The sequence below is a fragment of the Macrotis lagotis genome, chromosome X (genome assembly GCF_037893015.1).
Source record: "Macrotis lagotis isolate mMagLag1 chromosome X, bilby.v1.9.chrom.fasta, whole genome shotgun sequence".
In the NCBI taxonomy this organism is placed as follows: Eukaryota; Metazoa; Chordata; class Mammalia; order Peramelemorphia; family Peramelidae; genus Macrotis; species Macrotis lagotis.
Window position 1 is genome coordinate 363,305,566 of NC_133666.1, and position 25,604 is coordinate 363,331,169.

General features: G+C 35.9%; 1 pseudogene; it reads right to left on the bottom strand.

The window, feature by feature from the left end:
- The window catches only part of LOC141499126 (alpha-enolase-like), a 43,579-nt pseudogene extending 19,115 nt beyond the window's left edge, over positions 1-24,464 (bottom strand).
- Between the last annotated feature and the right edge of the window lie 1,140 nt (positions 24,465-25,604).

Sequence of the window (25,604 nt, forward strand, 5' to 3'; positions counted from 1 at the left end):
TTATTTGCATGAAAAGTTTTTCAATTGTGTTCATATAGTACCTAGGTTTGTCTTGACAGAGAGACTACCAAATATTTTACATTGTCTATATTTATTTTAAGTGGAACTTCTATATATTTTGCTACTGGGTGTTGTTGTTAAATGTAGAAAAGCTGATGATTTATGTGGGTTTATTTTATATCCTGCAACTTTACCAAAGTTGTTTCAAATACTTTTTTAGTAGCTTCTTTAGGATTCTCTAAATAGATCATTGTACTATCTGCAAAGAATGGGAGTTTTGTTTATTCATTTCCTATTTTCATCCTTCAATATCTTTTTCTTCTTTTATTGCTAAAATTAACATTTATGGTTGGTAGTTTGGTTCTTATGCATTGTTATCAAAGACAAAAATGACACCACTATCAAAGACCAAAATGACACCAAAATGAACCCTAAACTTATGCATCTCACATTTCCTTTTAGCTGTTTCAATTCTGTCCTGCTTAGAGAATGCAGCAGCCTCTGTAATGAGGATATACCATGCTGGGGGATCCTCTGCCAGTGTCTCCCATGCTACATAATAAATTCTAAAATTATTAAGAGAGACCTTTAGACTGCAGCTTCTTCTGATTCCCCTGAGAGTACTTGTCATGTATGTATTCTTTCTAAAATAGTCTTTTTGGCAAGCTTAAGTTTGGTATTTGAACAGTATTGTCAACCCATTGGAGTTGCACTCTCAGTAATAACATTTGAAAACTTGGTAGTATAGCTTGAGACAAGAACTCAATGTCTAGTATCTTCTCCTGCCGGATGGGTTGCTAGGTGGTGCAGTGGATAAAGCACTGGCCCTGGAGTCAGGAGTACCTGGATTTAAATCTGGTCTCAGACACTTAATAATTACCTAGCTGTGTGGCCTTGGACAAGCCACTTAACCCCATTTGCCTTGCAAAAAACAAAAAACCCAATTTAAATTAAAGTAATTCAGTTTCCTGACACACCCAGGTCTCCCAAGCATATAGCAATAAGGTCGGCACCATGGCTATATTGACCTTCAGTTTGGTAGGCAGTGTTAAGACCTCTTCTCTCCCATACTTTTCTTTGGAGTCTCCCAAACATTGAGCTAGTTCTAGCAATGTGCTGGTTAACCTCCATATGAATATGTACCTCTCTGGAAAGTACAAGTTCAGTGAAATTATTATCCACAGTATTCAAAACTTTATGTACTGTCACTAAAAGTTCAACATGCAGATGGTGTGGTGCTATCTGATGAAGCACCTGTATTTCTTTGATGTCAATTGTTAAGCCATCCATACTTTGTTGAATCTCAACTTTAGCAGCTGCATTGACCATATAGTCATCTGCAAATAGAAAATCATGTATCAAATACTCTCTCCACTTTAGCCTTGACATGTAGCTTTTTTAAAGTTAAAGAAAGTATATCATCAATGCAGTGGTTAATCTTAATGCCTCAGTGAAGGCATTTGATAACAAGACTGAAAACATCATGTGAAAAAGCATGGGAGAAAGGACTCAGCTTTGTTTCACTCTATTGATGACCTGGAAATTTTTTTTTATCTGCACATAATTTTATTTATTTATTTGTGTGTGTATTTTTTTTAGTTCTTTATTTTTTTAATTTTCTAATTTTTTTAATTCTCATTTCGTACAACTTTTTTTTACATTAATAAAATATACTTGTTTACAAGTAAAAACAATGCCCCGCCCCCATGAATATAGATAGACTTGCTTGGGCAAAAAAGTAAAGGGGAGAGAAAAAAAATTAAAATTAAAAAAAAATAATAGTAATAATTGTAGGTATGGCCAGGTGGCACAATGGACAAAGCACCAGCCCTAGAGCCACGAGCACCGGAGTCCATATGCAGCCTCATAAACCCAGTAATCACCAAGCCATGTGACATGCAAACCACCCAATCCCCACTGCCCTGCAAAAACCAAAAAGAAGAAAGGAAAAAAAAAAGACCCAAAATAAAATAAAATAGTAATAATAGTAGGGGTGGCTGGGTGGCAGACAGAGCATTGGCCCTTGAGCCAGGAGCACCTGGGTCTGAAACCGGCCTCAGACACCCAGAGATCATTCTGCTATGTGGCTCCAGGCAGGCCACCCAGCCCCACCTGCCCTGCACCCTCCCCCAAATAATAATAACAAAAAATGTGCTTCAGTCTTTCTTCCAACACCACCAACTCTGTCGTGAGTGGATCACATTCCTTATGCTAAATCCATCACAAAAGTTACTTCCATATTTTTCCAACATTGCCATTGCTGATCCCAACTCCCTCCTTTCTTATTTCTCCACTACCATGTACTATATTTTCTCTCTCCTTTCACTCTGACTCTGCTGTAGGGTCGCTGAGTGGCGCAGCAGACAGATCCCTGGTCCTGGGGCCAAGAAGCCCTGAGCCCCCATACCACCCCTTAGGCCCAGAATCCACCTGGCCCTATGGTCCTGGGAAGGCCATCCAATCTCAGCCCCTTGCAAGAAGTAAAAAAGAAAATGTGTTTTATCTGAACACTGTCCCCCCCATGGCCCATCCTCTCCTCCTTTATTCACATCCCCACCCGTTCCCCCTACTCCCCACTCCTTCTTATTCCAGATGTCTATACCCCATTGAGTATATTCGCTGTTTCCTCTCCTAGCCATCTCTGATGAGAGCAAAGGTTCCCTCATTCCCCCTTGCCTCCCCCCTTCCATATCATTGCAATAGCTCATTGTAATAAAAAAAATCTTATGTGAAATATCTTGGACTATTCCCCCTCTCCTTTTTCTTTCTCCCTTTCCATTTCCCTTTTTTTCCTATTGACTCCATTTTTACACCATATTTTATCTTTGAATTCAGCTTTCTCCTGTGCTTCAACTATAAAAGCTCCCTCTACCTGCTCTATTAACTGAGATGGTTCATATGAATATTATCAGTATCATTTTTCTATACATGCAGTTCATCCTCATTAAGTCCCTCATATTTCCCCCCTCTCCTCCAATCTCCATGCTTCACCTGAGTCCTGTATCTGAAGATCAAACCTTCTGTTCAGCTCTGGCCATTCCAAAAGGAACCTTTGAAATTCCCCTGGTTCATTGAAAGTCCATCTTTTTCCCTGGAAGAGGACATTCAGCCTTGCTGGGTAGTTCATTCTTGGCTGCATTCTAAGCTCTTTTGCCTTCCGGTATATTGTATTCCAAGCCCCACGAGCTTCCAATGTAGATGCTGCTAAGTCCTGAGTGATCCTGACTGCAGCTCCACGATATTTGAACTGTGTCCTTCTGGCTGCTTGTAATATTTTCTCTTTGACTTGGGAGTTCTGGAACTTGGCTATAATATTCCTAGGGGTTGGTTTTTTGGGATCTCTTTCTCAGGGGGATCGGTGGATTCTCTCCAATTCTATTTTGCCCTCTGCTTTTAGAATATCAGGGCAATTTTCCAGTATAATTCTTTGAAAATGATGTCAAGGCTCTTTTCCTGATCATGACTTTCAGGTATTCCAATAATTTTCAAATTATCTTTCCTAAGTCTGTTTTCCATATCAATTGTTTTTTCAATGAGATATTTCACATTTTCTTCTAATTTTTCATTTTTTTGGTTTTGAAGTATTGATTCCTGATTTCTGGTAAATTCATCAATCTCCCTGAATTCTATTCTTTGTCTGAAGCATTTGTTCTCCTCAGAGAGTTTTCTTATCTCTTTTTCCATCTGGCCAATTTTGCTTTTTAAAGTATTCTTCTCCTCTATAACTGTTTGAACTGTTTTATCCATTTGACCTAAGCTGTTTTTTAGCATGCTATTTTCTTCAGCATTTTTTTGGATTTCCTTGACTAAGCTGCTGACTTCATTTTCATGTTTTTCCTGCATCTCTCTCCTTTCTTTTCCAGTTTTTCTTCCAACTCCCTCATTTGATTTTCAAAGTCTTTTTTGAGCTCTATCATATCCTGAGCCCAATTTCTGTTTTTCTTAGAGTCTTTAGATGTAGGAGGTTGTGCTTCCTCATCTTCAGACTGAGTATTTTGATCCTTCTTGGGCTCATTTGCAAAATATTTCTCAACGGTCTTCCACTTGTTTCTTTGCTTGTTCATTTTCCCAGCCTAAGCCTGTTTTTTTTGGGTGCTTCCTGAGCTTTTGGGACACTCCCACAAGGGTCTCAGTGCGTGAGGCTCTGTCCTTCCTCCTGGTCTGTGAATGACCATAAGCGCCTCCCTCTGCCATGGGGTGAGGTGGGGTGGCCTTGTTGTTCTATGGGGGAGCCTAGACTGGGATCAGGATCTGAATGTGATCAGAGCCCCAGAGTCCTGTTCCAGAGGCAGAGGACAGAGCTCAGCAATCTCTCTCTCTTCACTCCCCTCCCTCATCTCAATGGGCTCATGCCTTGGGGGCTCCTGCTTACCAGCTCTGCCTGCTTCTGTTTCCTGGATTTGGGCTGCAGAAAGACCAAGCTGCTTGTTGTGTGCCCTGAGGGCTGGGCTCCACGTGCTCACTCTGGCAGAGGTCCCTGCTGTTCCCCCACTTTGTGCAGGTGCTCCCCGGGGTGCAGCTCAGGAGACTCCCCCGCTGCTGTGAGCCGCAGCTCCCAGAGCCCTGGGGCTGCCTCTGGGAGGCTGAAGTTCTTTAGCTTTGGTGGGCCATCCCTCTGGCGGGCCACCCCTCTGACCCCGGGGAGCAGAGCCTTTCTGCTCTTTTCCAGGTTACCTTGAGTAGGAGAACTGCCTCACTGGGTCCCTTTGTGGGTTCTGTCTCTCGAAAGTTTAGTTAGAGTCCTTAGTTTATGAGTTTTTATCAGAGAGCTCCTAAAACTCGATCCCTTCATGTTGCCATCTTGGCTCCACCCCCTCGATGACCTGGAAATCTTAAGGGCACCCTCCACTATCCAGAACCAGGATAAGTATATCATCAGGAAATTGTATAATACTGATGAACTTCTCTGGGCAACCTTGACATAATTTTCCATAAACCCTCATGGCTGAAAGCATCAAAGGCCTTGGTTAGATCTACAAACATTGTATACAGACCTCTGATCTTCTCCTGGCATTTTTCCTGGAGGAGTATGATAGCAAACATCATATTGACTATTCTTTGACCTTCTTTGAAACCACACTGGTTCTCAGGTAGGTGACGATCTTCCAGGTGAAGAATCAGCTAATTAAGGAGGGCTCTGTCAAGAATATTGCCAGCAATGACTCAGAAAGAAACACCTGTTATTGTGACAGGACAATCTATTCCTTTTACCTTTATAGAGATGGACAATGGAACTATCCTTAAATTCTTGAGGGATAACCTAGAAAATTTCAGTCAGTTTTTATATGAACAATGTACCCTTCACTTTGAAGATTCTACTGAAATACAATCATTATGAGATGCTTTGTCACACAAAAAGAGCCTAATGGCATTCAAAACCTTTTTCTGAACTGGAACTTCAGCTAGGACCAATTGACTTCAACTTGAGGTAGATGGTGAATGTCTTCTGCATTGATTGATGATAGTCTATTCAGCTTATAGCTACTGACTCATGTCTCTATTACTAATCAATGTGACACCATAAGTACAGAGTACCTGAGATACTCCATATGTTTTTGTCCCATAAATAATCTTAAGAGTATCAATAAAACCATTTTGAATTGTTGATCTTTGCATAAAACTGAATTTCACCTGCCATCTTACTGAGCCAAGAATCCTTTACTTACTTTTCATGGAATTAAATGCTGTATTCTTAGCAGTGGATGAACTATCCAGCCAGTAAACCCTGTGGAGTTCTCATTTTTCATTTAGAAATTTTATATTTGCCCATCATTTGCATCAAACCAGTCAATGTCTGTGAGTATTCTGATCCAGATGACCAAATACAGTGCTGCTCACTTCTTTTCTGCTCAACTGTTATCAACTGTGTGCTGAGTCAAGTTTCCCTCCAAGTTGGCAAAAAATGTTCCTGCTCAGAGAAACACTCTAATCTCTTCAAATTGCTTCTTCTGGTAGTCATTTTGCCTTAGGGTCACCACTTCAGTTGAATGGGAATATTTAACTTGGAGAGGATAAGTCTATAGTCACACTATGACTGCACCACATATTGCCTTCACTACCCTCACATTCTGTCTATCTCTTCTCCTTATAATCATATAGTTTATTAGATACCAATGTTTGCTGAGAGGGTTCTTCCAGGACATTTTATTCCATTAAGATTAACAGAAGACAGTGTTTGTGATGAGGTCATGAGATACACAAGCTTTCAGTAGTTAAGTGACCATTGTTATGTTTCCAACTCCATTTCTCCCACAGAGTCCCTGCCATGTCTGGTGATCTCAGTCTACTCTGGCATTAAAGTCACACAGAATTATGTTTGTCTTCTTTTGGTACATTGATGATGAAGATCTCTAGGTCCTCATGATATTTTTCTTTGACTTCATCAGGGTTCATCATGGTGAGGCCATGGATTCTAATGATAGTTGCCTGGCATTTCCCTGCAAGTGCCAATCTCATTGTCATAAGCCTATCATTCACTTCTCTTGGCAAGTATTCAAGATTGTTGACTAGATAACTTTTAATTGCAAAACCTACCCTAGCTTCACAGTGTTGTCTTTCACTGCAACACTCCAGAAAAATGTGTATCCAGTTCCAACTTCAGTAAACTGGCCTTCATTTGCCAGTCTTGTTTCACTCAGCACTTTATTTTTAAAATTCTTTTTGAGCTCTCCCAAAAAGATTTTTTGAACTTCAGACCAATTTATATTCCTCTTTAAGATTTCACATCTAGGCATTTTGACATGACTTTCTTTTTTTTTTTTTTTTGAGTTTATGTTTTGATCATGTCTTTTACTAAAGTAGCTTTCTATGGTCAGGGCTCTTTTATTCTGTACTTGATTTTTAAAGTTGAGCTTTGTTCCTGGGTCACAGGGGCCATTGAACCAACCTCCTTATTTGGGGGCCACAGGCCTGATCACTGACTTTCTGTACAGGGGCTTACTTGCTGGTAGTTTGCACACTGTATTGGGGTGACTCACTCTAGTTGCATCTGTTGGGTCAGGCTTCCAGGTATGGTAGTTGCCTTCTGACCTGTGGCTGTAATAGGTCTCATAGATTGCCTGTTGTTCCACTAGTCTGCTGAGCCAGAACCAAGGGGTCTTGTTTCTGATATATGCTGTGGCTAAGCGTTTCCCTCTGGGCTGCATTTCCCTTTTATCCAAATGAGACATAATTTTACTGAAAATTGTTTCACTCCATTTTTTGTAGGTTTTGTTCTTCCATAATCTATTTAGAAGCTTGATTTAACATTATTTCTAAGGAAAACTGGAGAAAGCTCAGACAACTTTCTGACTTCTTTCTGCCATGTTACAGATATTTACATATATATATATATATATATATATATATATATATATATATACATATGTGTGTCTTTGTAATTACTTCTTGTCAAAATTCTTCAGTGATTTCCAGCAAGAAATGTTCAACTGACTTGACCTGACATTTTACTGGGGTTACTAGACTGATAGATCATGGAAATGGCGAATATTGTACACTTGGCCTTTAGTAAAGCTTTTGACAATGTCATATATATTCCTGTGCAGAAGCTTGAGAAATGTGACCTGAAATAGAATGTAGTTTAGTAGCTTTGGAAATATTTGACTGATCACCCAGCCAAAAAAAGCTGTGATTAATGCATCACACAAACTGTGGAGAGATCTTTAATCAGATGTTACAAAAATATGTCCTTATTCTGATTGTCTCCAAAACTTTTATCAATGATTGGCACAGGAATAGACAATAAGTTAACATAATGATCATATAAAGCTTGAATGAATACCAAGAAAGATTACATCCAAAAACATCTTGAAAATGCAGAACTGTCTTATTCTAACGAGATGAAATTAAATTAAGATAAATTTAACCTCCCACATTTGTATTTAACCAAGTTTCTTCTCACAATCACCATATTCTTTTCATTTTAAGCTAAATTTTCACTCTAATGGATGAAATTAATAAGGAAATAGAGATGGCCCTAAAGAAACCAAAATAGTAAAAGTGACTGAATTAGACTTCTTAAAGTGCCACAATTGTAATATAGTTAATAGGAAAGATGATACCAAAGGGAAAACTGCAAGGGATCTCTGATTTCTTTCAAATGAGGACATCCCAATAAGGAAACAGCTTTTCATACATTTGTAATTTCTGGCCTTTAAAGATGGTTGCCTTTGGCATTATAGGTGTGTGTGTGTGTATATATATATATATATATATATATATATATATATATATATATATATATATATACCTTTTCTTAAGATATGTAGTTTGTCATTTAAGGAACAACTGGTTCCAATTCTATATAAACTCTTTGGAAAAATAGGGATAGATGGAACTCTGCTTAACTCTTTCTATTAAACCAGTATGGTGCTGATACCTAAACAAGGAAGAGTTAAAACAGAAAGAAAATTATAGACCTATCTCCCTAATGAATAAAAATGCAAACATCTTAAAATCTTAAATAAAATCTTAGCAAAACAATTACAACAAGTTATCACTGGGATAATACATTATGATCAAGTAGGATTTATCCCAGGAATGCAGGGTTGGTTCAATATCAGGAAAACTGTTAGTATAATCAATTATATCAACAACAAACATATAAGAAATTATATGATCATATCAAAAGATGCTGGAAAAGTTTTTGACAAAATATAGGATTCCATTCCTACTAAAAACATGAGAGAGTGTAGGAATAAATGGACTGTTCCTTAGAATAATTAGCAATATTTATTTGAAACCATTATATTCAATGGAGAGAGGCTAGAGGCATTCCTAATAAGATCAGGGGAGAAACAATTGTGCCCACCACCACCACTACCATTGAATATCATATTAGAAATGTTAGCTTCAGCAATTAGAGAAGAAAAAGAAATTGAAGGAATTAGAATTGGGAAGGAAGAGACAAAACTCTCACTCTTTGCAGATGACATGATGGTATACCCAGAGAATCCCACGAAAACATCCAAAAAACTACAGGAAACAATCAGCAATTTTATCAAAGTTGCAGAGTATAAAATAAACCCTCATAGACTAAGTGCAAAAGCAGGAGATGATTATAGTAATCTGCTGTTTGATAAACCCAAAGAGTCCAGCCATTGGGATAAAAACTCCCTCTTTGATAAAAATTGCTAGGATAATTTGAAGTTAGTATGGAAGAAGCTTAGATTAGACCAGCACCTCACACCCTTTACCAAGATAAGATCCAAATGGTTACAGGATTTAGACATAAAGACAATACTATAAGCAAATTAGAAGATCAAGGACTAGTTTACCTGTCAGATCTATGGAAAGGGGAGCAGTTTATGACTAAGGAAGAGTTGGAGAACATCACCAAAAACCAATTAGATGATTTTGATTACATTAAATTAAAAAGCTTTTGCACAGATAAAACCAATATAACAAGATCAAAAGAAATTTAGTAAATTGGGAAACGAGCTTTACAACTAATGATTCTGACAAAGGACTCATTTCTAAAATATACAGAAAACTGAGTCATATTTTAAAAACAAAAATCCATTCCCCAATTGACAAATGGTCAAAGGATATGCAAAGGCAATTCACAGATGAGGAGATCAAAGCAATCCAGAGTCATATGAAAAAATGCTCTAAATCATTAATTATTAGAGAAATGCAAATTAAAGCTTCTCTGAGGTACCACCTCACACATCTCAGATTGGCCAATATGACCAGGAAGGATAATGATCATTGTTGGAAGGGTTGTGGGAAATCTGGGACACTACTAAACTGCTGGTGGAGCTGTGAACTCATCCAACCCTTCCTGGAAAGCTATTTGGAACTATGCCCAAAGGGCAATAAAAATGTGCATACTCTTTGACCCAGCAATACCACTACTGGGTCTATACCCTAAAGAGATGATGAAAAAGGGTAAAAACATCACTTGTACAAAAATATTCATAGCAGCCCTGTTTGTGGTGGCAAAGAACTGGAAATCAAGTAAATGTCCTTCATTTGGGGAATGGCTTAGCAAACTGTGCTATACGTATATCATGGAACACTATTGTTCTATTAGAAACCAGGAGGGATGGGATTTCAGGGAAGCCTGGAGGGATTTGCATGAACTGATGCTCAGTGAGATGAGAAAAACCAGAAGAACACTGTACATGCTAACAGCAACATGGGAGTGATGTTCAATCTTGAAGGACTTGCTCATTCCATCAGTGCAACAACCAGGGACAATTTGGGGCTGTCTGCAAAGGAGAGTGCCATCTGTATCCAGATAAGGAGCTGTGGAATTTGAACAAAGTGCAAGGACTATTCCCTTTAATTTAGGGTGAAAAACAGATATCTTATTGTCTGATCTTGTTACCTCTGGGACTTCTCTTCTCTAAGGATATGATTTCTCTCTCATCACACCCAGTTTGGATCAAGGTACAACATGGAAACAAAGCAAAGACTGACAGAGTGCTTTCCGGGGGTGGGGGTGGGGGTGGGGGGAGCGAAGCAAGATTGGGGGGAAAATTGTAAAACTCAATATCTTTAATAAAAATAAATTTAAAAAATAAACCCTCATAAATCTTCAACTTTCTATACATGTCTAGCAAGATACAGCAGAAGGAGCTAGAAAGAGAAATCTCATTCAAAATAACCTCAGACATATAAAATACTTGGGAGTCTATTTGCCAAGACGGACTCAGAAACTTTTTGAAAACAATTGTAAAACACTTCTCACACAAATTAAATCAGATTTAAATAACTGGGCAAATATTAACTGCTCATGGATAGGTAGAGTTAACATAATAAAAATGACAATTCTGCCAAAACTAAACTACCTGTTAAGTGCCCTACCAATCAAAATTCCAAGAAATTACTTTAATGAATTAGAAAAACTTGTAAGTAAATTCATATGGACAAATAAAAAGTCAAGCATTTCCAGGAATTTAATGGAAAAAAAAGTGCAAAAGATGGGGGCTTAGCCCTACCTGATCTAAAATTATATTATAAAACATCAGGCTTCAAAACTGTTTGATATTGGCTAAGAAGTAGAGTGGTGGACCAGTGGAATAGACTAGGTGCAAAGGAGATGATTATAGTAATCTGCTGTTTGATAAACCCAAAGAGTCCAGCTATTGGGATAAAAACTCTCACTTTGATAAAAACTGCTGGGAAAATTGGAAATTAGTATGGAAGAAACTTAGATTAGACCAACACCTCACACCCTTTACCAAGATAAGATCCAAATGGTTACAGGATTTAGACATAAAAAAACAATACTATAAGCAAATTAGAAGATCAAGGACTAGTTTACCTGTCAGATCTATGGAAAGGGGAGCAGTTCATGAGTAAGGAAAAGATGGAGAATATCACCAAAAACCAATTAGATGATTTCGATTCCATTAAATTAAAAAGCTTTTGCACAGATAAAACCACTGTAACCAAGATCAAAAGAAATGTAGTAAATTGGGAAACAATCTTTACAACTAATGATTCTGACAAAAGACTCATTTCTAAAATATACAGAGAACTGAGTCATATTTTTAAAATAAAAATCCATTCCCCAATTGACAAATGGTCAAAGGATATTCAAAGGCAATTCACAGATGAGGAGATCAAAGCAATCCATAGCCATATGAAAAAATGCTCTAAATCATAAATTATTAAAGAAATGCAAATTAAAGCTTCTCTGAGGTACCACCTCACACCTCTTAGACTGGTCAATGTGACCAGAAAGGATAATGATCATTGTTGGAAGGGTTGTGGGAAATCTGGGACACTATTACACTGTTGGTGGAGCTATGAACTCATCCAACCTTTCTGGACAGAAATTTGGAACTAAGCCGAAAGGGCAACAAAAATGAGCATACCCTTTGATCCAGCAGTACCACTACTGGGCCTATAACCTGAAGAGATGATGAAAAAGGGTAAAAACATCACTTGTACAAAAATATTCATAGCAGCTCTGTTTGTATTGCCAAAGAATCAGAAATCAAATAAATGTCCTTCATTTGGGGAATGGCTTAAAAATTGTGGTGTATGTATGTCACGGAACACTATTCTATTAAAAAAAAGGAGGGATGGGAATTCAGGGAAGCCCGGAGGGATTTGCATGAACTGATGCTATGTGAGATGAGCAGAACCAGAAAAATACTGTACTCCTTATCAGCAACATGGGAGTGATGTTCAACCTTGAAGGACTTGCTCATTCCATCAGCACAACAACCAGGGACAATTTGGGTCTGTCTGCAATGGAGAATACCATCGGTATCCAGATAAAGAGTCATGGAGTTTGAACAACTTTCAAGCACTATTCCTTTTAATTTAGGAAAAAACAGACATCTGATTGTCTGATCTTGTTATCTCTTATACTTTTTGTTTCTTCCTCAAGGATGTGATCTCTCATAACAATTTGGACCAATGTACAACTTGGAAATAAAATAAAGACTGAGAGATTGCTTTCAATGGGAGGGAAGAGGGAAGTAAGATTGAAATCAAAATTGTAAAACTCAAAACTCAAATAAAATCTTTAAAAATTTTTTAAAACAAGAGATGTAGTTTGTGTCAGAAAGGTACAAGAATTTGTTTCTTCATATTGTACCCTCTAACATGGAGGTGATGATCAACATCAATGGACCTGCTCACTCCATCACTGCAATAATCAAGGTCAATTTTAGAGTATCTGTGACAGAGAATACAAATTGTATCCAGAGAAAGAACTGTGAAGTTTAAACAACGACCACAAATTGTTACTTTCAATTTATAAAAAAAGTTGCTTTACATACCACATTGCAACACAAACCAATATGAAATGAAATTATTCATTTGTGAAAATTGTTTCCCTTCATTCATATTATTAAGATTGAAAATAATGATCTTTTATCTTTTCAGTGTCTCTTGCATTAACTACTTATTTTAGTGGAACTTACTATATAATTTAATTTTTAAAAAACAGTACACCAACATATGGAACACTATTGTTCTATAAGAAAACAGGTGAGATGGGAATTCAGAGAAGCCTGGAAGGATTTGCATGAACTGATGCTAAGCAAGATGAGTACAACCAGATGAACATTATACCCAATAACAGCAACATGGGGTTGATGATCAATCTTAATGGAATCACTCATTTCATCAGTGCAACAATCAGGGACAATTTGGGGATGCCTATGATGGAGAGTACCATCAGTATCCAGAGAAAGAATTGTGGAGTTTGAACAAAGAGAAAGACTATAGCTTTTAATTAAAAAAAATTATCTTATTATGTTATTTTTTCTATCTCCTATACTTTATTTTTCCTTTAGTATATGATTTCTCTCTCAACACATTCAGTTTGGATCAACATATAGCATGGAAACAATGTAAAGACTATCAGATTGCCTTCTGTGGGGGTTGGGGGAGGGAAGTGATATTAAGGGAAAATTGTAAAATTCAAAAATAAATAAATTTTTAAAAAGAAGAGGGGAAGAGGGAGAGAATTAGGATCTCTAAAGTATAAAAGTAATTGTCAAAAAATTTACATGTAATTTGGATATACTTAATAAAATAATTTTAAAAAATAGTACATCAAGAAACCTATGTGATCCATTGTCAAAATTGTTAAAGTATTCATATTTAATGTACACCATTATTTATTTAATTTGATTAAATATGTTTTTTATTTTCATTTCTATTTTCAAGTCTTATAAAAACAATTGAGATGGAATAAGACAGAAAATTATGGTTTCTCTCCTTTCTTTTTAGATTGTTTACTAGAGTAAGATATAGCACACCATCTGTCTGTGCATTATTGTCATCATTCCTACTCTTATAAATGCAGTCATTTTCTTTTTTGAAAAAGACTGAAACATGACCACAAGGCTGTTTATCAATGTAATTACAGTACTTCATGTAAAGCTCATTCTCCCAGACTTGAATAGAGCATTCATTTCTAACCAATATATCCCAGCTCCTATTGATAGAATTATGAAAATTTAATCAAATCACATAGGCTGAGAATAAAAAATAACCTGCTGGTGATCATGTTCTTTAATTTTTTAAGTAATGACAAACATCTTTCTGGTTCTTGTGGGAAGAATTCATCCTATAAAGAGAGAAATAAACCACACTACACCTGACAGGAAACATGCATTTTAGCTCCTTGTAAGAATATTAAATTTTGTTGGTATTTAAAAAACATTTCACAATAATTAATTTTGACAAAAATAGTTTAATTTATTTGTGTTCTATGAAAGAATTTCTGGATTAGCAGGTAATATTGATAAATGAAACCATCTAATGGAGACAAAACACATAAACTTTTAAGAGTTTTTACATAAAAGACTGGTGAAATCAGCAACTTTATTTTTGAATTAAATGCCTACTGTAATGAACAAAAAGATGATTCATGCTAGCATTTGATAACTAATCTAGGATAATATAATTTATTAAATGGTAATGGGTTACTAATTTAATGTAAAGATCAATATAATTGCTCACTCAATATTCAATTTTTTAATAAAATGGCATTGTTGCTAATTCTATTATTTGTACAAGTTATAGTGATGCTTTTATTAATTTCAAAATCTCACAAACTAAGTGACAGGACAATATATATTTTAATTAATTCTCTTAGTAGAGGTTATCAAGCTGAAGTAATCCAGTACATTGTTTAGTCATGATGCCATGATTTTTGAGACAAAACAGTACCCTTTGGGGGTAAATTTTGTAGAAAAATTTATCATAAAGGTAACTTAGCAATGTGAAGATCGGTTTTATGTCTTAAGTGATATTAAAATCATGCTCTAGATAAGAGGTTAATCTTTTATTGTATCTTGGAATATTTTGGAAGTTTGGTGAAAACAGTGGACTTTGGATTCAGACTCAAAGAGTAAAATATAATTTTCAAAAATTATTAAGAAAAACAAATTTACAAACTCCAGTTTAGGAACTCTTCTCCATTTGAAACATAGAATACCTGTGTATGATACATTTTTACAGCATTAATTAATCATATATAAAAGAACAAACTGACTTCAAATTCAAAGCAAAGAAAAATCCTCTTTACAATGAAATATTTTATTCATTATTAATAACTAATGATATCCAATATTAATAACCAATATACAAATATTTTCATTTGGGAGAAAGGGAAAATTTTACACTAAAGAAAAAATGAGAAAAATTGAAAAAATATCAATTATAACTTTATATGTGAATGGATTAGATTTGTGAGTAAAACAAAAGAGAATTACAAAATGAATAAGAAAACAAAACTCTATACTTTCTTCAAAAATAATGAACATGCTTTAATTAGGACCCTAATGAAATTAAAATAAGGTACTTGAAGAAACTGTCAGATGACGTTTCAAAAAAATCAAGATTTTTAATTTTGCTGCCAGTCAACTCAAAAATCAAAATTCACAAAGAAGAAAAAACTAGGAAAATATTTAATTTTAATTTAATGTCTATATAATGATTGTCAATTTAACATCATTTTGACATAGCTTATATCTAGGTTTCTATAATTAAAGCCAAATAAACCAGGTTCAAGTTCTTGTACATGCATTTAAGTTTATAAGTAAACCAAAGAGTAGGGCAGTTGATTTTACCACCACATAAAATGCAAAGGAGAAAAAAATAACTCATAGTAGCCAATGACTAGTAACAGAAAATACATAAAACATTCAAATAGATCATACACTCTACATGTACAACAATCATATGCTGCTGAAAATGCAATAGTCCTCCTACAGGACTTGAATTATCCAAAAAAACTCCTTGCAATATTTAGTGAGGATCAGGCAAGGTGTAGCAAAAGCCAATCTTCTTAAAAACAGAATATGGAATAATAACTTCCCTTCAAGAACAGTTCTTTATCTATTTTTACCATTCTTCTTATGTGCTATATGAAGACATGTAAATGAACTTTAAAAAACATAGCTAGAAAGAAAGGTTGGACCAGCAATATATATACAAAAAAAGATGTGTATGCTTTAAGATATAAAATTTTAAAACTATTATGGAACAAATATTCAAGCTTTCTCTTAGAAGGGAGTGGAAATGTTTTCAGTTTCATGTCACTGAAATCATTTATTTCATTTTTTATTGTAACTGTCTCCATCAACTGTTTCCTTGAGACTCTTCACCTTTACCATAACTATGAATTTAGCTGTGTTTTAGAATTTCAGGGAGAGAATGCATTTTTTCATCTTTTTGCGGATTGTGTTATAGGAATTGCTTCTATTTCCAATTTCTACCAATCCAATATCCTATTTTCTCAACAATTTTTATAAACACCAAATTGATGATTTCACTTTTTTTCTATCCTTGCCTTAACTTTTCCAATAATTTACTTCTATTTCCTTTTTTAATTAGCACCAAAATAGTTTTGAAGTTACTACTTAGTAATATAATTTCAAAATCTTGAAAAGCTACTCTCACAAAGTTGCTCATTCCTCCCACCATTTTCCTTGGAATTTCTGAATAGTTTGTGCTTCCAAATGAATTTTATTATTATTTTGTATCCTTTTGACTGTCTGATTAATACAACCCTAAAGCAATAAATTTAATTAGGTAATGCAAGGAACAACAACAAAAGATGTATTCCTAAATGGACCCAATAATAACATTCTGAACAATGAGTAGGTGAAAAAACAAATTTTTTATAAAAATAAAAATAGCAAATAATTGTGGGAAATAGAATAATAATAATAATTTAATTAAATACCAAAATTTTTGTCATGACAACTAAATCAATTTGGAAAGGGGAAAGCTAAAAACAAATCTCCTTGGATGTACACTGACAAAATAGATAAAGAATAAATTAACTGATTCTGGAACTAAAGCCTAAAAAATTAACAAATGAAGCTCAAAATAAAGTACAACATGACATTTTCAATGTCTTATTATAAGGGAGGCCATGTCACAATTATTTTGAAAATGAGATTAAAAAATAACTATAAATTTATTGCTACCCAAACCCCCCCCAACAAAATTGATCAACAAAACCAAAACTTGGCTCTTTGAAAAGAGCAATATTAATTAACTCTTAGCTAAAATGATTAAAAAAATAGGGAGGGGTGTTAGAGTCAAGATTACAGTGTAAAGACAGAGACTCAGTCAAGCTCTCCCACAAACCCCTCTAAATACATTTAAATAACAATTCTAAGCAAACCCTAGAGTGATATAAGTCACCAAAAGTAGAATGAAACAATATTCCAGTCAAAGGCAACCTGGAAAATCAGCAGAAAGGTCTGGTGCAATGGGGAGAATGAGTAGCACAGTGTTGCAAAGGCCACACAGTATGGACTGACCCTAGAAAGTGTGAGTGGGCAAGGTAGTTATTCTGCTCTCTGAGCTCTCAGTCCACAAATGGAAAAGGGATAGGAAAATGTGTCAATTGGAGATTATAGGAGTCTCTTTGCAAGTGTTGAGGCAGGACTCTGCTGTTTTGCCCTCATTGGATCCTATTCACAGTCCTGGGTGCCACTCTCAGCACAAGGAAGAGCAATAGCACACCAAAGCTTGGAGCCACAAGAGAGTAGGGACCTCTTCACAATGCCAGGGCAGAAAAGAGTGTAGTCACTCAAATACTAGAGCATAGGTCAGAAGACAGAAAAACCTCTCTTTAGATCATACCACCTTGAAATAACTGAAAGCATATAGGTCTTCAGAAGCATATTTTAAAACAGCTACATAAAATCCCAGAACCTTAGGACAGTGTAGCTTCAAACCTGGAAGCAGAGTGCTACTTTAACAAAGTTAAAAATCCAGGCATAAGTTGGGAAAATGAGCAAACAATAAAAAAAAATCTGACCATTGAAAGCTACTACAGTGATAAGGAAGTTCAAACACAGACACACAGACACAGACACACACACACACACACACACACACACACACACACACACAGACAGACTCAAAAGGATAAACTCCTAAATCCAAAGGATTCAAGAAAAATATAAATTGGCCTTGGGACATTGAAGAACTCAAAAAGGATTTTGAAAATCAAGTATGAGAGGTAGAGTAAATATTGGGAAGAGAAAAAGAATTATGCAAGAAAATCATGAAAAATGAGTCAGCAGCTTAGTAAAGGAGACACACACACATGCACAACAAATATATATACAATAATACTGAAGAATATATCACCTTAAAAACAGACTAGACTGAATGTTAAAAGAGGTCCAAAATTCCAATGAGATGTCTTAAAAAGCAGAAATGGTCAAATGGACAGACACAAAAATTCAAAGAAGGGGGAGGGGAACTCCTGAAAAAGTTGAATTGACCAATTGAAAAAAGAAAGTACAAAAGCTCACTGAAGAAAATAATTCCTTAAAAATTAGAAATGAGCCAATGGAATCTAATGACTTTATGAGAAGTTAAGAAACCAAACCAAACCAAAAGAATGAGGAAAAAAATAGAAAACAATCTGAAATAGCTCATTGGAAAAACACCTGACTAGGAATATAGATCCAAGAGAGCTCATTTAAAAATTATTATACTACCTCAATGCTATGATCAAGAAAGAAAGAAAGAAAGAAAGAAAGAAAGAAAGAAAGAAAGAAAGAAAGAAAGAAAGAAAGAAAGAAAGAAGGAAAGTCTAGATGTCATTTTCCAAGAAATTATAAAGGAAAATTGCCCTGATATTCTAAAACCTGGAGTAAAATACAAATCGAAAGAATCCATTGATTACCTCCTAAAAGAGATCCCAGATAAAAACTCCCAGGAATATTATAGCCAAATTCCAGAGCTCCCAGATCAAGGTAAAAATATTGCAGGCAGTCAGAAAGGAACAATGTAAATCTCGTGCAGTCACAGGATAAAACAAGATATAGTAGCTTCTACATTAAAGGATCATAGGACTTGGGGCATGATATTCTGGAAAGCAAAAGACTTTGGACTATAAATAAGAAATAACTACCAGGTAAAGAAAATACTATTTCAGGGGAAAAGATGAACATTCAATGAAATAATGGACTTTCAAATGTTCCTCATGAAAAGACCAGAGTTCAACAAAAGTTGATCTTCAAATACAAGATTCAAGATAAGCATTAAAAATGTACACAAGAAAGGGAAATCATAAGGGATTGAAAGTTGCTGAACTATTTATATTACTGCTTGGGAAAATGATACTGACTCATGAGAATGTTCTCATTAGGGCAGTTGTGTGTGTGTGTGTGTGTGTGTTTGTAGAAAGAAAGAAAGAGAGACAGAGAGAAACAGAGCAAAGAGAAATATAGACAGAGAGACAGACACACACACACACACAGAGAGAGAGAGAGAGAGAGAGAGAGAGAGAGAGAGAGAGAGAGAGAGAGAGAGAGAGAAGCAGAGACAAAGAGGCAGACAGAGACAGGGATAGAAGCAGAGGCAGAGAGATATAGATGGAGAGAAACCAAGAGAGCACAGGTGTGAGTTGAATGTGAAGAGATGATATCTAAAAAATAAGGTTAAGGAGGTGAGAGGGGAATGTATAGGAAGAAAGGAAAAGGGAGAGGTCCAATTAGACAAATTTTCTCATGTAAAAGAGGCATGAAAAAACTTTACTGGGGAAAAGGAGGAGGTCAGAGAGAGGGAGTGAACTTTACTCATGAGTACAGAAAAGAAGAAGGGAAGGGGATAAATAAAGAGGGGGGTGATGAAAGGGAGGGTAATTGGGGGAGGGGATAGTCAAAATCAAAACTTTTTAAAAGAAACAAGATAAAAGGAGAGAATAAAATAAACTGAAAGGGGGATAGGTTGTAGGAAAATAAATACATTTAGCAATTGGAATTGTGAAAAAAAATTTTAAATAAGTTTTTCTGACCTCATTTCTAAAAATTATAGAGAACTGAGTCAAATTTATAAAACTAAGAGCCAATCTGTAATTAATGATCAAAGTTTATGAACAGTTTTCAGATAAGGTTATCTATACTAGCTTTAGTCAAATAAAAATGTACTAGCTCACTATTGATTAGACAAATACAAATTATAATTCTGAAGCATTACCATATATCTTTTATATTGGTTAATAAGACAGAAAAGGAAAATGACATGTAAAAGATGATGAAGGTAAGATGACAAATTAATGTAATAGTGGTAGAATTCTGAAATGATTCAACAATTGTGCAGAACAATTTGAAACTATGCATGCCCTTTGACTTAGCAATGCCACCACTAGTTCTGTATCCTTAAAAAGATGAAAAATTAAAGGAAAAGGACCCATATGTACAATGACATTTGTAGCAGCTCTTTTCTTTTCGCAAAGAGTTGGAAATTGAGGGGATGCTTATCAGGTGAAGAATGGCTGAACAAATTGTGGTGTATGATTATGATGAAATGCTATTTTGCTATAAGAAATTATGAGCAGGATGCTCTTAGAAAACTCTTACAAATGTTAATACAAAGTGAAATGTACTCTGTACAAAGTGACAGCAATGTTATAGTATAGGATGACCATTTGTGACTGAAATAGCTTTTCTCATCAATACAATGATTTAACTATTACTATGTTAATTCTTCATTTTCAAAGAAAACCATGACTTCCATCCAGGGATTAAGGTTATTGTTTTTGTCCTTTGTCCTTCATTCTGGAAGATCATGATATCATGGAAATGATACCAAAGCATATACATGAACTGGATTTGAATGAGAGGGTGCTGTGCATTATTACCACCTTTTCTCCTTCAGAGCCATAGGGTCCAGTAACCAAGATATAAATCAGGACTGGAGATTGTCCTGGTTGTAAGGTAAACAGGGTTAAGGGACTTGACCAAGGTCACATAATTAGTAAGTGTCAAATGCCTGAGTTCATATTTGAACACCAGTTCTCTTAACTCTAGGACCAGTGCTCTAACCACTGTACCACCTAACTACCCTGGGATTAAGGTTAGGTAAAAGAGAGAAGAGGAAAAGAAATCAAGAATGATCCCTTCCAAAAAAAATATAAATAGACAAACCAGGAGGTTTCTCAATTTTGAAGACAGATAAGAAAGAAAAGATGCAAAAAGTCTGTTTTGTATAATCCAAAAAATAAAAAGTATCAATCTGAGAGTGTAAAACCCTCCAGGTTTCTGGTTAAAATAGAAACAATTGCTATTTACTTTCACTCTTAGCCAATCAGGTACCAATGAATGACTAAGTAGTTTAGTCTGAGATCCATTGCTGACCAATCAAGAAGAGTCAAATTGATTTGGGACCTGTAAATTCCAAGAAATCTTGCCAGGTCTTTGAGCAGTGCATCCATAGGTATGGGAAGAAAAGAAAAGAAGAGAAAAATAAAGATGGAAAAAGAATAAAAGGAGGAAGGGAGGGATGAAGAAAAGAAAGAAGGAAGAAGGAAAGAAAAAAGGAAGGGAAGGGAAGGGAGGGAGGAAGGAAGGAAGGAAAGAAGGAAGGAAGGAAGGAAGGAAGGAAGGAAGGAAGGAAGGAAGGAAGGAAGGAAGGAAGGAAGGAAGGAAGGAAGGAAGGAAGAGATCCTGTGTTGTTCAACTGTCCCTAATCAGAACAATATAAGTACAGAATGAATGCTCTATGACAAGTTGGGAATAGATAGTTGATATAAATATTTGGAGATATCTCTAAATTTTCCCATCTCACATTTCTTAAGAACTACTACCTTTCTCATAGAGCACAACTTTAAATTTGATGCAGGCAAACTATAATGAGTATCCTTGTGCCAGTTTCTTTTATTTCTCAAATCTATTCCAAAATTTGTTACCAAAGCCATGAGTGTCTTTGTATCATTTCTTCTGACCTCTATGAGAACTCTTTTCTTGTGTGGGTTCTCTGTAAAACAGTCTTTTAGGCAAAATACAATAACAATCAAACAATGTTGTTATCTAATTGGAACTATGCTTTCTACAATAGAGTTTGTGAATGCTTGGTAGTTCAGTTTGAAGTAGGGAAAGTGTTAAGAGAAATGTTCTATAATTAATATGTTCTCTATGCACTGACCACCAGTCCCATCTCATTGGCCTACCTATGAGATGATGTTAATGAACTTTTAGGAAAGTACCAGGCCCCTTCCAAACAAGCACTCCAGGTAAATCCCTGACCCAATAGTAAAATCAATAAAACAAACAACAAACAAAAAAACCTGTTGGATCCAAGCCTTAGCCTAAAGGGATTAAGAGTTTGAACAGCCACGCCTCATCTGTATATCTGTAATTGCCTTATCTTTGCACTTTGATCTATTCTTCTCTCTGAATTACACACCCCCACCTTTGTCTTCCTATATTCTCCTTAAAAGCTTGATCACTCCTCAGTTGAGTTGCTGGTCTTCCAATCAAACTAGTACTCCTCCAGGGTGAGCTTGATTTCCTAGTCTCCATGCCCTTCTTTACTATTTATCTCCTCATGGATCTTCTTTCTTTGAATGGTAGCCCAATCTGGGGGAGCATTATTCCTTAAGTAATCTCTCAATTCCCTATGCTTGTTTTACTATATATCTCCTACTTGCTTGACTTCCATTGGAGAGCAGTCCACTCTACCTGTGCATAATACCCCAAATTCTCCTGGCTCTATTACTCTCCCTTACTGCTTATACCCTGATGGCTCATCCTTCTCATGCTCCTCTCTCTCTCTCCTATAATTTTCTTTTCTGCTTATCTGCTCATAGAGGTTTAGGTCTAGGTTGTTTGGGGTTTTTATAGCTTCCTTTAATGCTTAAGGATCAGTGATGTCCTGCCTTGACTTTAGTTTTTCTTTCCTTTAACTTCTGCTAATCACAGCAAATTCTCTGGCCCCTGTTGCCCTTCCATACTGCTTTTTATTGACTTCCTTTGGAGGGCAGCCCAGCTTTGGGGGAAATGATCCCCCAAAGTCTCCCACCTTTCTCCTCCATGCTGCTGGATTTATGATGATCTAGGTTCAGTCATCATCTTGTGGATGTTTATCATTTTCCCTCTTACCTCTCTTTGCAGTTCTCCCCAGCCTAGCTTGTAGCTGTTTCTTCTTTGCTTAAACTTACTCTTCTTAAAAACTTACTTTCTTGGGATAGTTAGGTGGTGCAGTGAATACAGCACTGGCCCTGGCGTCAGGATGTCCTCAGTACAAATACATCTGGCCTCAGACACTTACTAATCACCTAGTCATGTGACCTTTGGCAAGTCACTTGCAAAAACCTAAAAAAAACCCTCACATTCTTTGCCTTTTATTTTTTAGTTTTTGCAAGGCAATGGGATTAAGTGGCTTGCCCAAGGCCACACAGCTAGGTAATTATTAAGTGTCTGAGGTCAAATTTGAACTCAGGTACTCCTGACTCCAGGACCAGTGTTCTATCCACTCTTCCAACTAGCCACCCTTTCTTTGACTTTTTAAAGAATCTAATTGGGAACTTTTTGTACTAACCTGTGAACTTTTGCAGCAAGTTATGAATTAAAATTTAAACCTTTCCTTACCTTCTTGAGTCAGAGATTCTGTCTGGTTATTTCCTTATTTTAAAAGAACAGTAGCTGTCTCTGTTAGATCTCCCCAATTCAGTTGCTGTGACAAGTTCAAAGAAAGGAACTTAGGGGGCCACTAAGTGTCACAGTGGATAAAGCACCAGCCCTGGAGTCAGGAGTACCTGAGTTCAAATTTGACCTCAGACACTTAATAATTACCTAGCTGTGTGGCCTTGGGCAAGCCACTTAACCCCATTGCCCTGAAAAAAAAAATGACACTCCTAGTTGCCTTGCAAAAAAAAAAGTATGGAGCTTAAAGTCCAGTATCTTATCTTACCAGGTAATCTTCAAAATCATCTTAAGACAATTCAAATGAAAGTAATTCAGTTTCCTGGCATGATTCTAGTAGATTGTCCAGGTTTTACAAGGTTACAACAATAAAGTCCATTCAATGAGGTCAGCTCTACAAGCTTTCAGTTTGGTAAGAACTTAATATCTTCTCTCTCATACTTGTAGCCCAAACACTAGGCTAGCTTATTATATACATGTATATATTCTTGGAAAGTATACTAGCAATGAAAGTGAAATTATCCACACTATTCAAAATTTTTCTTTATACTATATATCTCATGATTCTATGCCTGATGGAGATTCTCTGTATTCTTGGTGTTGATAAACCATAATTAGCAAAAGCAGTAGGGGAAAAAAAATGATCCATACTTAGCTGCATCTCAGCCTCAGAGGGTACATTAAATGCAAATTCATCTGAAGGCATTTCACCTTTTCAAGTTAAATAAGTTATCATCAGTGTGGTAGCCATTCTTGCTGCCATTTCCATCCTCTTTGAAGATGTCCAGAAATATTACTGAAAATATCATGCCAAAAAATTCAGGAGCTAGTAACTGAAATCACAAGAGTTTCTTCTGTTATCCAGGACCTATATAAACCTGCCATAATGAAATTGATGTCTGATAGAGTGAATTTATCCAAGCAAGCAATTTTTCAAACCATCTTCCCAAATGATACTATCAAAGGCCTTTGGTCAGATTGATGAATGTTGTTTACAGACCTCTCTTCTGTTCTTGGAATTTCTGAAAGTTGTCGGGCAGCAAACACCATAGCACTTTCTGAAGTCACATTGGCTCTTGAGTAGATGACCATCCTCCAAGTTGAGTGGATTATTCCCAATAAAACCATTTCAGGGTTAATATTCCTAGTGAAATCCTCTCAGGGCTAAGAAATATTAAATAAAGAACAAATTAGTATTTTTAAACTATTTCTAGAAGAAAACCCCTTGAATTCCAAATTGGTGCCTGACTCTCCTTTTGATAGGACTACTTTTACTAACTACTAGAAGGACAGTAGACTTTTTCCCATGAGGAAAAACATTGCATTCCAAAGAAGTTAGTAAGCCTTCTCTTCTTTGATGATTAGGCTGTTCCTAAACCTTGTGTTCCAAGACAAGTTATATTACTTCAAAAAAATAGTTTTAATCCTGAAGGTTATTCTCACCATCTGGATAGTGAGGTAATATTTTATAAAACTTCATTCTTTTCTTTGTTGCTGGGGTAGATTTTCACATATAAAACTATAACTCTGAAGACTAATCAGTGAGTCCACAGAGAGGGGTGATAGGGATGAGGAGGGATCCCCTTAGGCCAAATAATCTTGCTTGACAGTCAATTTGGTGCAACTCCTTGATCTTTACTACCTTTGTGAGACTTGGAGTGTGCCTTTTTCTTGAGAAAGCCAAAATAATTTTTTTTTTGCTTAGAGGAGTCTCTCTATTTTTTTAAAGTGGATTTTTATCCCACACAAAGTGAAAGGAGGACTCTAGAAAGAATCTTATCTGCAATGTCTAAGAGATCCTTCTACAATTATCAAAAAACAACATTTCCTTTTCCATTATAGAGATGGACAATGGAGGCACTCTTCAACTCAGTGGATAACTTCCTCATCATATAACTCAGGAAATTTCAGTCACTTTTTGTATAAGCAGTGAACCCCCACCTTGTAAATCTCAGCTGGAATAGAAACAGCACCAGGCACGCTGCCACAGAAGAGCTTAATAGCATTCAAAACCTCTTCTTCTTTTGGAAGCTTGACTGGAGAGGCGTTGACTTCAATCTGAAATATACAATAAATGGCTTTAGCATTGATTAATGACAATCTACTGCAAACACTTAGAGAAGTGTTCAACCAATCTCTCCTGGGTTATGTCCTTATATGTAATCAATGTAACTTCATCAGCACTGAGCAGTTGAGAAGTACCATAGATACTTTAGGGCATCATAACTTTTA